Source organism: Dermacentor albipictus, unplaced genomic scaffold (genome assembly GCF_038994185.2).
Source record: "Dermacentor albipictus isolate Rhodes 1998 colony unplaced genomic scaffold, USDA_Dalb.pri_finalv2 scaffold_216, whole genome shotgun sequence".
Lineage (NCBI taxonomy): Eukaryota > Metazoa > Arthropoda > Arachnida > Ixodida > Ixodidae > Dermacentor > Dermacentor albipictus.
This window is the reverse complement of record NW_027225770.1, coordinates 27,501-40,000: the sequence shown is the minus strand read 5'-3', so window position 1 is coordinate 40,000 and position 12,500 is coordinate 27,501. Positions and strand designations below refer to the sequence as shown.

Here is a 12,500-nt window from a genome sequence, read left to right as displayed (position 1 = left end):
AAGCGAGTTTCACACATCACGCAGACGTCCGCATCTATCCAGTAATGATGCCATTTACAAAAATCTTAAACAACCGAGGCCCGCACCTGCTCAATCAACGCCAACTCAATTTAAGGAAGCTGATCGAAACCATCCAGTTTGGGAAAAGCTAATTTATGCAGTAGCATTCTTTTTATTATTATTGTGAGAGACGTGAAATACACACCACGAAATGAACGTCCGCTTGTTACCCTTTTGTTACTGCGGTGCGAAATCATCGCGCGTAATACCGATTCAATTTTGTCTTGTTTGGTGGTCTGTCAGCACTTTGTGTTCTTCAAGAAAATCAGCTACAGGCTTTTAAATTATGTGCGCGAAACTTTTCTCCATCTGCCACCCGGAACATATTTAAAGAAGAGAGAAAGCAGCCGGGGCCTTGAGATTTCGAAAATGCCGCGCTCTGAAATTTTCACATCAGCCATTGGGAAGATAATTATTATCCGTCACAAACAAAAAAAAAAAAAAACAGCTTTGAAATGAGCATTGATAGTGGCCACGTTTTTTCGGGGCATGTCTTGATGAAATAATTGCAGTTCAGTTCGTTGGTTCAATTGCATTTGTTGGCTCCTTGCAGCATGTCTAGATTTCATCTTTTTCAGTATTCCTAGTGTTCTCATTGTAGTATGAATAACCTGCAGATTTTTCGTTGTTGTTGTTATGCGTTATACAATGCTGAGCGATGTTTTTCCTTTCCTTGAAGCTAGCCATAGAAGTATAAAACTTTCTATAAACTCATTACAATAAGAATCCAGCATACGGTTCATCATCGGCTCGATAAACGTTCGGGAAGTGGCGACTTTTAATGCCGTGATCATGAAGCTTAACAGCAGAGCGTGTTCATCAGATATGCCAGGGGTGACGTAACGCAAGGCGTGAATCGAATCTAAGATTGAAATGGCGTTCTGAATTCTTTTGGTTCCAGATAGAACAAACAAAAATATATAAAAAAAGCATGTCATTGATTGTCATTCAAACCTCAAGAGCGCGTGGAGAAAGTGTTCCGGTTTACATTCGGCAAATCGAAATGAACGGCTAAAATTAACCTATCGTCTGGTTTCATGCGGGAGATCACGTGCGCACGCAAATTTCTTCGTACGGGAATTTTATGAAGTGAAGGCGGCTACAGATCATTTCCTTTGTCTAGTTCATGTTCGTAGGCGCAAATTGCAAACGTAATACTTGGAGGAACGTTTCCACTAATCTACAGGGGCTCTCTCATTTCTCCGATTGCTCGCAAACACATTGCATTGCTAGTCGTGACGTTTCACAGTGACGTTTCACCATGCCCGTCGAAGTTGATTACCAGTACCGCGCCAGCGTCGACCGGCCGGCGAAGCGACGAACTCAGCAGCGCATGCGCGAGGCCCTACAACACCCCAACCGAGCTACCCTGCTTATCGGAGAGAGCGAGTGCGCGTGAACGCGGGCTCGTCTGACGATCTGGATTAAAGAAAAAAAAAAAAGTGTGTCCGAGATATTGACAAAGACAAGTGGTCGCTGTCGCTCTGAGTCTTAGCGCGTTATAGAAAACGTGGGATGGCGGTGCTTCCTCGAGGGTCTAAAAGTACAATCTTCGAACTAGCGCTCCCGGCGGAACGTGGAGCTAGCATCCTTCTTCTTGGAACGGTTTGCAATGGACTGCTTGAATGTGCCGACCACGCGTCACGGGTCGCGTATAGAGCCAACGTTTGGCAAGAACGCGTCTAGCACAACCGATCGCGGTTGCGATAACCCATCGTTGGTAGCGAAAAAAAGAAAGAAAGAAAAAAAAAACACCTACCCGCAGCTTGTTAGCAGTAACCGTAAATGTGGTTCTAAATATAGGTTCGCTGGTCACTGAAACTTTCTCATAACGCACACCACTGTAGTCCAAAAAGAACAAAGCACGCACAATGGATATGATACAGCCGTCACCGCATGATTTCGCGTTTTCCTTATTGCATTACTTTCGTGGGCATGCGCGCTAGGGCCACGCAGGCCAGGAGGCAAGGGGAAAAATAAATAAGAAATGATACGCGATCCTCAGCATTGACTTGGCTGATGTGGCACTCGCATTTATGTTCTTTACCTTAGGCGAGCGCAACGCGCCAACTGAACTCCAATTTCCCATAACGGAAATTCGTATTTGGCCATTTGGTTGTATTTTTGGCTGATGTTCGCGTTTTTCGCCCGAGCATGCGCTTCACTGCGCCGCTCGTTGCCCCTTCAATGCGGCTTCACTGCCCTGCAGGCGTGTTCTGCGTCAAGCCGAACCACCAGGCAAAAAGCCTGGGCGCCGCCATCTTGTTGAGAGCGGCGCCGGGGACACAATCGCGCCTAGCTCATTGAGTTTTCCCCCAAAACTGAACGAAATAGCCTTATTTAAATGAGAAAGATGCCGCGAGTGCCGCAACGAAGGACCTTAAGGATTACCGAAGGGTAACTGAGGGCGACGCGACGAGCTTTGGAAAGAAGAATGATGGGTGTAGCGCTACGGGGGATAAGAATAGAGCAGATTCGGGGGGTGAGCGAACAAACGCGAGCTAATGACACCTTAGTTTAAACCAAGAAAAAGAAATGGGCGTGCGCAGGGCATGCAATGTGGGGGGAAGATCATCAATTAAGGGTTACCGACTGAATTCCAAGAGAAGGGAAGCGTAGCACGGGGTGGCGGAAATTTAGGAGGGCAGATTAGATTAGGAAGGGCGCAGGCACTAGACGGCGACCGTGACCGGGCTTACACGTGACCGGGGTGCTTGGAGAATAATGGGAGAGGTCTTTGCCCTGCAGTGGTCGTAGCCAGCAGGATGATGATGACGAAAAGGTAGCAACAGGTATTCATAACATACAGGTTGGAAAGCTGAGGCACCTCTGAACCCTTGAATATATTTCGCCACACTTGGCCATACGACAAGTTTGTTTTCGAGGCGCTCGGTCCCACTGCAGCGAAAATGTTGCCGGAAATCGGGCACTCCATTTTTGTTTCATAGGGAACCTTTCTTCCACTAGGGCAGCGGATTTTCGCAGGGCGAGCTTGCTGTCGTTTACGGATCAAAGCGATAGTGAACTCCAAAATGCAGTGTTGGCTTTGAGTGGGACTTACATTGATTGCAAAACCCACGGCTAATCACCCTTCCCCCCCCCCCCCCCCAAGTGGCTCATTACAGCAGACAATCGTTCAGAAACACCGGCATCGTTGCGTATAGTATGGGAATGGTGCGTGTCACGTGAGTGCTCGCTTCGAGCTTGTGTTCTTCATTTTGATTGAATGAAGTCTCACCTAAGTGAGCGGGGGCCGATCCCGGAGGTAGTGCAATACCGGGCCGACCTGCGGCGGAGGTGAAGCAGGCTTCAAGCACTCCGCCAACTTCCAAAAATAGGTTTAATATCGTGGGTCCATATAGAACCCGTATCAGATATTAAGCTGATAAGAACAGATACTACACTTTGATCTTAGCCAAAAGGCCGAGAAGCGATGTCTTTCACTTCACTCCATTGTACCACTGCCTTGTGGGTGCCCTGGCGACATTGGTAACCTCAGCAACAGCGTGGGCAATCTTATAAAACCCAGCCCGTCTAGAGACTCTATGCTCTCTATCTCGCGAATCAACTCGCGACGCCTCAGTCTTTCACTGTTAACGAAACGCCGTCGCGTAGAAACGAGACCCGAGCGCAAGCTTGTTCGCAAGGCAAAACCAACGAAGGCAACCTCGTAGAAAACGGAACAGGCGAGCGGAAAACACGCGCAAGGGGAATGCTTACTTCCGTCTGAATGCGACCGCTCAAGGCGGCTTTCTTTGAGGCCTTCGTTTCAAGCCCGTGCGCAAGTGTAATACACTACGCGCATTTCCCTCATTTCCTTTTATTTACCGCAAGGCCCACTGAAAGTTTTCATACGGCACAGGCCGGGACGGATTGCAACGTGTCGATTCGACCGCTAGAATTAGGTAGCGCGCCTCATGTACGAATGAAAGAGAATGAAAAAAAAAAAATAAATAAATATAGAAAAGGCTGCGCACTCCTTCCAACCGGAAACATAGAGGGCAGGAAGATCGCCATGTGGAGCACAGGTGTTGTTAAAAAAGAAAGAAAGAAAGAAAGAAATAGCGCTACCCCATCATCTTTACCGTGTGCGTGTATACACACACACGCACACATATGCACGCGCACGCACGCGCGCGCGCGCACGCACACACACACACACACACACACACACACACACACACACACATACGCACACATGCTAGCATAGCTTAAGCACAGCTGGAAAGCTCAGCCTTGCGCAAGAAAAAAGGACCACGCCCTTTCGCAAGCCCCTTTGAAACTTTTAAATGAGAAACATGTGTACAGCGAGGTCGTTCGAAACTGGCGCGAAAACGCATCCGCGCCATCTGTGTGCGGAACTAGGAAAACCTACGGCCTTCGCCATACAGAAAGAAAGGTAGATGGCGCGAGCTAACGCTCCGTTGCATACTAAGAACGAGAGCTAGTGAATAATGGCAGAAACGTCTTGGGAAGAGAGAAAAAAACAACAACAACAAAAAAAAAGAAAGACACGCAAGTTGTTGGCTCGCGCAAGCATTCTATTTTACAGCGAGTAAAGAGCATAGCAACTTCTCACAAGAGCAGCAAGAAAGACAAGAAGAACGTGAGAGAGGGGGAGAAACAGGCGCGTTTCTTTGGAATGCAGAGCATGCTGCACACACTATGAAGTGCCAAAGAGACGGGGAAAGCAGATGGCGCGATTGTGTATGTCCTCAAAGCTTGAAAACAATTTCTAAACTACAAGGTGTGCCGAAGTCCGCCTACTCTCATCAGGTTGCTCCCGCCTCCAATTGCATTTAAATTAAAATTACAGTCGCCTCAGAGGCAGAGAGAGAGAGAGAGAGAGAGAAAATGTGTACACTTGCTTCGCGCAGCTGCACCCGTTCAAATTTTACAGCAACAAGAGCACTCCCGCAGGCACAAAGTCCGCTGCCGCGTCCGCCGGGGCGGAATGCACTCGCTTCCGTAAATTGTCGTGCGGCAGACTGCTGCATCGTAGCACACCTGAAACCGCGCAGACGTCAGCGATCGCCGCGAGATCGCTGCGAGCGCTAAAGTCCGAAACCACGTCCGCCGGGGCGGCGGGAGCTCGATACCCCTTCACGAAACTTCTGCGTGTACACCGCCGCACGGCCACGGCGGAGTCGCTGGCATCCTGCGCGCAGTTGCATTGCGTCGCGCCGGGAATCGTTGAAGCCCCACGCAGACGTCGGCGTCGGCCCCGACCTGGCTGCGAGCGCTCGAAGAGACAAAGTCCGAAGCCACGTGAGCCGGGGCGGTGTGAGCGCGACTAAGTCCGAGACGACGTCAGCCGGGGCGGCGTGAGCGAGACCAAGTCCGAGACTACGTCAGCCGGGGCGGCGTGAGCGAGACCAAGTCCGAGACTACGTCAGCCGGGGCGTCGACTAAGTCCGAGACGACGTCAGCCGGGGCGTCGAGCACGCCGCGGTCGCTTTTCCCACTCTTACTCGAAAAATGGCGAAGGGGCCGCGCTAGCGTGCCTTGAATCGGTGAGCGGCGGTACCGCGGCGATCGCGAGAGCTCAAATCGGCCGTGCCAAGGCCAAATATTGGCGCTCGGCTCGGCGCAGTACGCCGCCTTGTCGCACGAGTACGGCCCCGTGGAGGTCTGGTCACTTATCGCTGCTCTTATAAGGGGCCGTACCGCCCTGGCCGACGTTGTACCGTAATGCCGTTTTCGACTTGCGCGTGTTCGTGGTGGTGTCCGCGCACCGCTCCGCACTCGAGAATCGTGCCCACGACGACGCGAGCGCTCGGAAGAGACGCAAGTCCGAAACCACGTGAGCCGGGGCGGTGTGAGCGCGACTAAGTCCGAGACGACGTCAGCCGGGGCGGCGTGAGCGAGACTAAGTCCGAGACTACGTCAGCCGGGGCGTCGACCAAGTCCGAGACGACGTCAGCCGGGGCGTCGAGCACGCCGCGCGCGCTTTTCCCACTCTTACTCGAAAAATGGCGAAGGGGCCGCGCTAGCGTGCCTTGAATCGGTGAGCGGCGGTACCGCGGCGATCGCGAGAGCTCAAATCGGCCGTGCCAAAGCCAAATATTGGCGCTCGGCTCGGCGCAGTACGCCGCCTTGTCGCACGAGTACGGCCCCGTGGAGGTCTGGTCACTTATCGCTGCTCTTATAAGGGGCCGTACCGCCCTGGCCGACGTTGTACCGTAGTGCCGTTTTCGGCTTGCGCGTGTTCGTGGTGGTGTCCGCGCACCGCTCCGCACTCGAGAATCGTGCCCACGACGACGCGAGCGCTCGGAAGAGACGAAAGTCCGAAACCACGTGAGCCGGGGCGGTGTGAGCGCGACTAAGTCCGAGACGACGTCAGCCGGGGCGGCGTGAGCGAGACTAAGTCCGAGACTACGTCAGCCGGGGCGTCGACCAAGTCCGAGACGACGTCAGCCGGGGCGTCGAGCACGCCGCGCGCGCTTTTCCCACTCTTACTCGAAAAATGGCGAAGGGGCCGCGCTAGCGTGCCTTGAATCGGTGAGCGGCGGTACCGCGGCGATCGCGAGAGCTCAAATCGGCCGTGCCAAAGCCAAATATTGGCGCTCGGCTCGGCGCAGTACGCCGCCTTGTCGCACGAGTACGGCCCCGTGGAGGTCTGGTCACTTATCGCTGCTCTTATAAGGGGCCGTACCGCCCTGGCCGACGTTGTACCGTAGTGCCGTTTTCGGCTTGCGCGTGTTCGTGGTGGTGTCCGCGCACCGCTCCGCACTCGAGAATCGTGCCCACGACGACGCGAGCGCTCGGAAGAGACGAAAGTCCGAAACCACGTGAGCCGGGGCGGTGTGAGCGCGACTAAGTCCGAGACGACGTCAGCCGGGGCGGCGTGAGCGAGACTAAGTCCGAGACTACGTCAGCCGGGGCGACGAGCACGCCGCGCGCGCTTTTCGCACTCTTACTCGAAAAATGGCGAAGGGGCCGCGCTAGCGTGCCTTGAATCGGTGAGCGGCGGTACCGCGGCGATCGCGAGAGCTCAAATCGGCCGTGCCAAGGCCAAATATTGGCGCTCGGCTCGGCGCAGTACGCCGCCTTGTCGCACGAGTACGGCCCCGTGGAGATCTGGTCACTTATCGCTGCTCATATAAGGGGGCCGTACCGCCCTGGCCGACGTTGTACCGTAGTGCCATTTTCGGCTTGCGCGTGTTCGTGGTGGTGTCCGCGCACCGCTCCGCACTCGAGAATCGTGCCCACGACGACGCGAGCGCTCGGAAGAGACGGAAGTCCGAAACCACGTGAGCCGGGGCGGTGTGAGCGCGACTAAGTCCGAGACGACGTCAGCCGGGGCGGCGTGAGCGAGACTAAGTCCGAGACTACGTCAGCCGGGGCGACGAGCACGCCGCGCGCGCTTTTCGCACTCTTACTCGAAAAATGGCGAAGGGGCCGCGCTAGCGTGCCTTGAATCGGTGAGCGGCGGTACCGCGGCGATCGCGAGAGCTCAAATCGGCCGTGCCAAGGCCAAATATTGGCGCTCGGCTCGGCGCAGTACGCCGCCTTGTCGCACGAGTACGGCCCCGTGGAGATCTGGTCACTTATCGCTGCTCATATAAGGGGGCCGTACCGCCCTGGCCGACGTTGTACCGTAGTGCCGTTTTCGGCTTGCGCGTGTTCGTGGTGGTGTCCGCGCACCGCTCCGCACTCGAGAATCGTGCCCACGACGACGCGAGCGCTCGGAAGAGACAGAAGTCCGAAACCACCTGAGCCGGGCCGCGGCGGGAGCTCGACGCCCGTCACGCAACTTTGGCGTACAAGCCACCGCACGGCCGCGACTGAGTCGTCGCCACCGTCCGGCTGGCTGCACTATAGCACGCCGGGAACCGGGAAAGAACCGCGCAGAGGTCGTCGTTTTGCCGCGGCGTTGGCGCGAGCGCGCGAAGAGACAAAGTCCGAAACGGCGTCAGCCGGGGTGTCGAGCACGCCGCCCGCGCCGGTCGCACTCGTGCTCGGAAACGGCGAAAGGGCCGCGCTAGCGTGCGGCCCCGTAGGGGCACAGAAAGGCGATTGTTCTGGAAACCGCGCTGTCCATAGGCGAGAGATTGCCGTTCGCGCATTCGGTCGACGCGCTGCGCTTTCACGACTTCGGCATTGCGCTGCCGACGTAAGCTTTCCATCTCGCTCGCGGCGCTGCGAGGCGGCACGATTTTCGCCAAACGCTCGTCGAAAGTGGCACGAGTACGGCCCCATGGAGATTTGGGAACTTATCGCTGCTATTATATGGGGGTCCCAGAGAGCAGTCGCCCCCAAAAGCGACCTGGGTGTTTGATATGCGGCGGGCTTCGTGCCCGTCAAGCGTGTCCCCGGTATCGCTCCCGTGGATCCCACAGCTGACGTCTGCAGCCTCATCCGCTTGATGCGTTAGGGGCTGGTTGTCGGACGACGCTTTCTCCACGATATCGAGTTGTGTTCCGCATCGTCCTCGGACGAGTCAAATGCGAAAGCGCCGAAGGCGCGGGCGTGACCCGTCGCCTGGCGGCTTTGCCGTCTCGGCTACGTTGCAAGTGTCGGTCGGTCCACCTGTGCTGCGGGCTCAAGAGAAACCGCAAGCCGTGATCGAGTCGACACAACCAGTCTATCGAGAATGTTGCGTGCTTCTTGCCGCGTGGCGATACCCGGCCCTTCGGGGAGGGCGCCGTAGCGAGCTCGAACGCCGTCGTCTCGGACTGTGCAAAGTGCTACTCTTTGCAAGAACGAAGCGTGCTGGGGCGCCTGAAGGTGGCCTCGGCATCGCAAAAACGGCGTCCGGCCTGCTTGACAGGCGGGACGCGCAGTTGAACGATTACCTGGTTGATCCTGCCAGTAATCATATGCTTGTCTCAAAGATTAAGCCATGCATGTCTAAGTACATGCCGAAATAAGGCGAAACCGCGAATGGCTCATTAAATCAGTTATGGTTCCTTAGATCGTTTCTTCCTACTTGGATAACTGTGGCAATTCTAGAGCTAATACATGCAGTGAGCCTGAAGCCCTTTGGGCGACGGGTGCTTTTATTAGACCAAGATCGATCGGGTTTCGGCCCGTATTGTGTGGTGACTCTGGATAACTTTGTGCTGATCGCATGGCCACGAGCCGGCGACGTTTCTTTCAAGTGTCTGCCTTATCAACTTTCGATGGTAGGTTACTTGCTTACCATGGTTGTTACGGGTAACGGAGAATCAGGGTTCGATTCCGGAGAGGGAGCCTGAGAAACGGCTACCACATCCAAGGAAGGCAGCAGGCGCGCAAATTACCCACTCCCGGCACGGGGAGGTAGTGACGAAAAATAACAATACGGGACTCTTTTGAGGCCCCGTAATTGAAATGAGTACACTCTAAATCCTTTAACGAGGATCAATTGGAGGGCAAGTCTGGTGCCAGCAGCCGCGGTAATTCCAGCTCCAATAGCGTATACTAAAGCTGCTGCGGTTAAAAAGCTCGTAGTTGGATCTCAGTTCCAGACGAGTAGTGCATCTACCCGATGCGACGGCTCGGACTGAACATCATGCCGGTCCTTTCTTGGTGCACTTCATTGTGTGCCTCGAGAAGGCCGGTGCTTTTACTTTGAAAAAATTAGAGTGCTCAACGCAGGCGAGTCGCCTGAATAAACTTGCATGGAATAATAGAACAAGACCTCGTTTCTGTTCTGTTGGTTTTTGGAATACGAGGTAATGATTAAGAGGGACAGACGGGGGCATTCGTATTGCGGCGCTAGAGGTGAAATTCTTGGACCGTCGCAAGACGAACTACTGCGAAAGCATTTGCCAAGAATGTTTTCTTTGATCAAGAACGAAAGTCAGAGGTTCGAAGGCGATCAGATACCGCCCTAGTTCTGACCATAAACGATGCCAACCAGCGATCCGCCTGAGTTACTCAAATGACTCGGCGGGCAGCTTCCGGGAAACCAAAGTGTTTGGGTTCCGGGGGAAGTATGGTTGCAAAGCTGAAACTTAAAGGAATTGACGGAAGGGCACCACCAGGAGTGGAGCCTGCGGCTTAATTTGACTCAACACGGGAAAACTTACCCGGCCCGGACACTGGGAGGATTGACAGATTGAGAGCTCTTTCTTGATTCGGTGGATGGTGGTGCATGGCCGTTCTTAGTTGGTGGAGCGATTTGTCTGGTTAATTCCGATAACGAACGAGACTCTAGCCTATTAAATAGGTGCGGGGTTCCCAGCACCTTACAACCTTCTTAGAGGGACAAGCGGCTCCTAGCCGCACGAAACAGAGCAATAACAGGTCTGTGATGCCCTTAGATGTCCGGGGCCGCACGCGCGCTACACTGAAGGAAGCAGCGTGTCTTTATCCCTGTCTGAAAAGACTGGGTAACCCGTGGAACTTCTTTCGTGATTGGGATAGGGGCTTGCAATTGTTCCCCTTGAACGAGGAATTCCCAGTAAGCGCGAGTCATAAGCTCGCGTTGATTACGTCCCTGCCCTTTGTACACACCGCCCGTCGCTACTACCGATTGAATGATTTAGTGAGGTCTTCGGACCGATGTCCGGCGCGGCCTTTCGGTTGCGCCGGTCTGTTGGAAAGATGACCAAACTTGATCATTTAGAGGAAGTAAAAGTCGTAACAAGGTTTCCGTAGGTGAACCTGCGGAAGGATCATTACCGGATTGTTCGAGGGTGACGAGCGCCATTGTTTCTACCCCGTGTGGGTGAAGCAGCTCGCTGCGCCCGACGCTTTCCGCCGCTGGCCCCGCTTGGACGCGGGGACGGCTATACCCGAACATGCCGGGGATTGCCCGAATTTCGAAGGGCGCCCCGTGCCAAATTTGTTGCGCCCAGTGGACGCCGGCTGCAACCTTGGACGGTTGGCTTGGCCGCGCCCGCGGGTAGAAACGGCGTAACGCACACTGTTGGGTGGGCTTTCTGAAGTCCGCCTCGGCACTCTTGCGCGGAATGGGAGTAAGACGACCCGACCTGCTGCTCTTGCCCAGTACGAGGGGAACGGCGAAGCGTGCGGTCGGTCAAGGAACTGACGGTCGAGAGCTAATGCCGCTGCCGCTTAGTACACACGGAACCGTGGTGCGAGCGCTCTCCCGTCCTCCGCGGCAAACGCTGCCGAGTCTGAAAAGGCTGGCGGCTGCCGGTCGCTTCCTGCGGCGAGTGTGGAGTAACGACCCGACTTTGTTGCTGCCCAAGTACTAAAGGAACGGTGCGGCGCTCGGTCGGTCATGGAACCGGCGGTATTGAGGGTGCGGCTGCCAAGTACGGAAGGAACCGTGGCCTAAAGCACTCTCCCGTCCTCCGCGGCAAATTCCACCGCGCCCGAAAGGGCCGGAGGCTGCCGGTCGGCTCCCGCTCGTGACGCGCGAGGTGTCGAGTTCGCGGTTCAATGCGACGACGTCTGCAGGCTATTTGCCCGCCGCCGAGGGAAAGGCGGCGTTGCTGCGAAGTACCGAAGGAAACGCGGCTTTGCTACGTCGGAAGCGTTCTGCGGTTTGCGGACTTGTGCGCTTTGGGAAGGCGCCGCACGTCGAAAGAGGAAGTACGGACAGACGAGGGACTGTAATCCCGTATTCGAACGCACTTGCGGCCAGGCCCTTGCTGGCTTCGTCTTCCGCCTCAAGTAGACTTGTTGTGGCTCCGGCGCAGAGAGCCGTCCCTGGCACTGGCCGAGTGGCTTTGGAGAGCTGCGCGAGTACGCGCGCGCCAAGCTCTTGTCTTTCGTCTCGAGTAGGCTGTTGGATCAGCAGCGGTCATGCGGAAACGCGTGACCGCCGAACGAAAGAGCGAAACAGGAGTAGCGCACGCCGAAAGGCGCTCTTCGAAACCACACACAGGGAGACGCCACGTGCCTGAAACACTGGTTGTACTGTACTGAATTGAACAAACTATTTTTCACGACTCTAAGCGGTGGATCACTCGGTTCTCGGGTCGATGAAGAACGCAGCCAGCTGCGAGACTTGGTGTGAATTGCAGGACACACTGAGCACTGATTCTTTGAACGCACATTGCGGCCTTGGGTCTTCCCTTGGCTTCGTCTGTCTGAGGGTCGGATCACATATCAAGAGAGCCTTCGGCGCACAGGGAACGTGCGTCCGTCGACTCGTTTTGACCGCGTCGGCATCATGGACAGTACGTTGAGCGCTGAAGCCACGCGCCAGCAACCTCACGAGAAGGAGACGGTGGCGAGCCGTCGTGCCAAATCTTCGAAGAGACGGAAACGAGGCATTACTACTGCAGCGTGACGAGTGCGCGCCTCTGGCAAGACCGCCGCAGGATGGAGTCGGATACCTGCAGGGAAAGAGCGGTCCAAGCTCGAGGCGCGAACGTCTGTTGCCTTGTAGCGCGCACCTTTGCGAGAGAGTCGGAAGCGATCGCAATTTGCGTTGTTTGCCTTCGGAGTACGTCGAGCTCCAGAGCTGGTCGCTCGCTCACGTCACCGCAGCTGTGTGGGCGCCCTTCCGGGCTTCGTCGCACGAATGGGAATCGGCA

General features: G+C 55.4%; 3 non-coding genes across 3 annotated transcripts; 2 read left to right on the top strand and 1 right to left on the bottom strand.

The window, feature by feature from the left end:
- Positions 1–3,303: 3,303 nt before the first annotated feature.
- LOC139053788 (U2 spliceosomal RNA) lies at positions 3,304–3,495 on the bottom strand. Its single transcript, XR_011510778.1, has one exon. It is a non-coding gene; the product is annotated as a U2 spliceosomal RNA (small nuclear RNA).
- Positions 3,496–8,855: 5,360 nt separating this feature from the next.
- LOC139053791 (small subunit ribosomal RNA) lies at positions 8,856–10,670 on the top strand. The gene has a single exon (XR_011510781.1). It is a non-coding gene; the product is annotated as a small subunit ribosomal RNA (ribosomal RNA).
- A 1,237-nt stretch (positions 10,671–11,907) lies between these two features.
- LOC139053797 (5.8S ribosomal RNA) lies at positions 11,908–12,060 on the top strand. The gene has a single exon (XR_011510787.1). It is a non-coding gene; the product is annotated as a 5.8S ribosomal RNA (ribosomal RNA).
- The last annotated feature ends 440 nt before the right edge of the window (positions 12,061–12,500 follow it).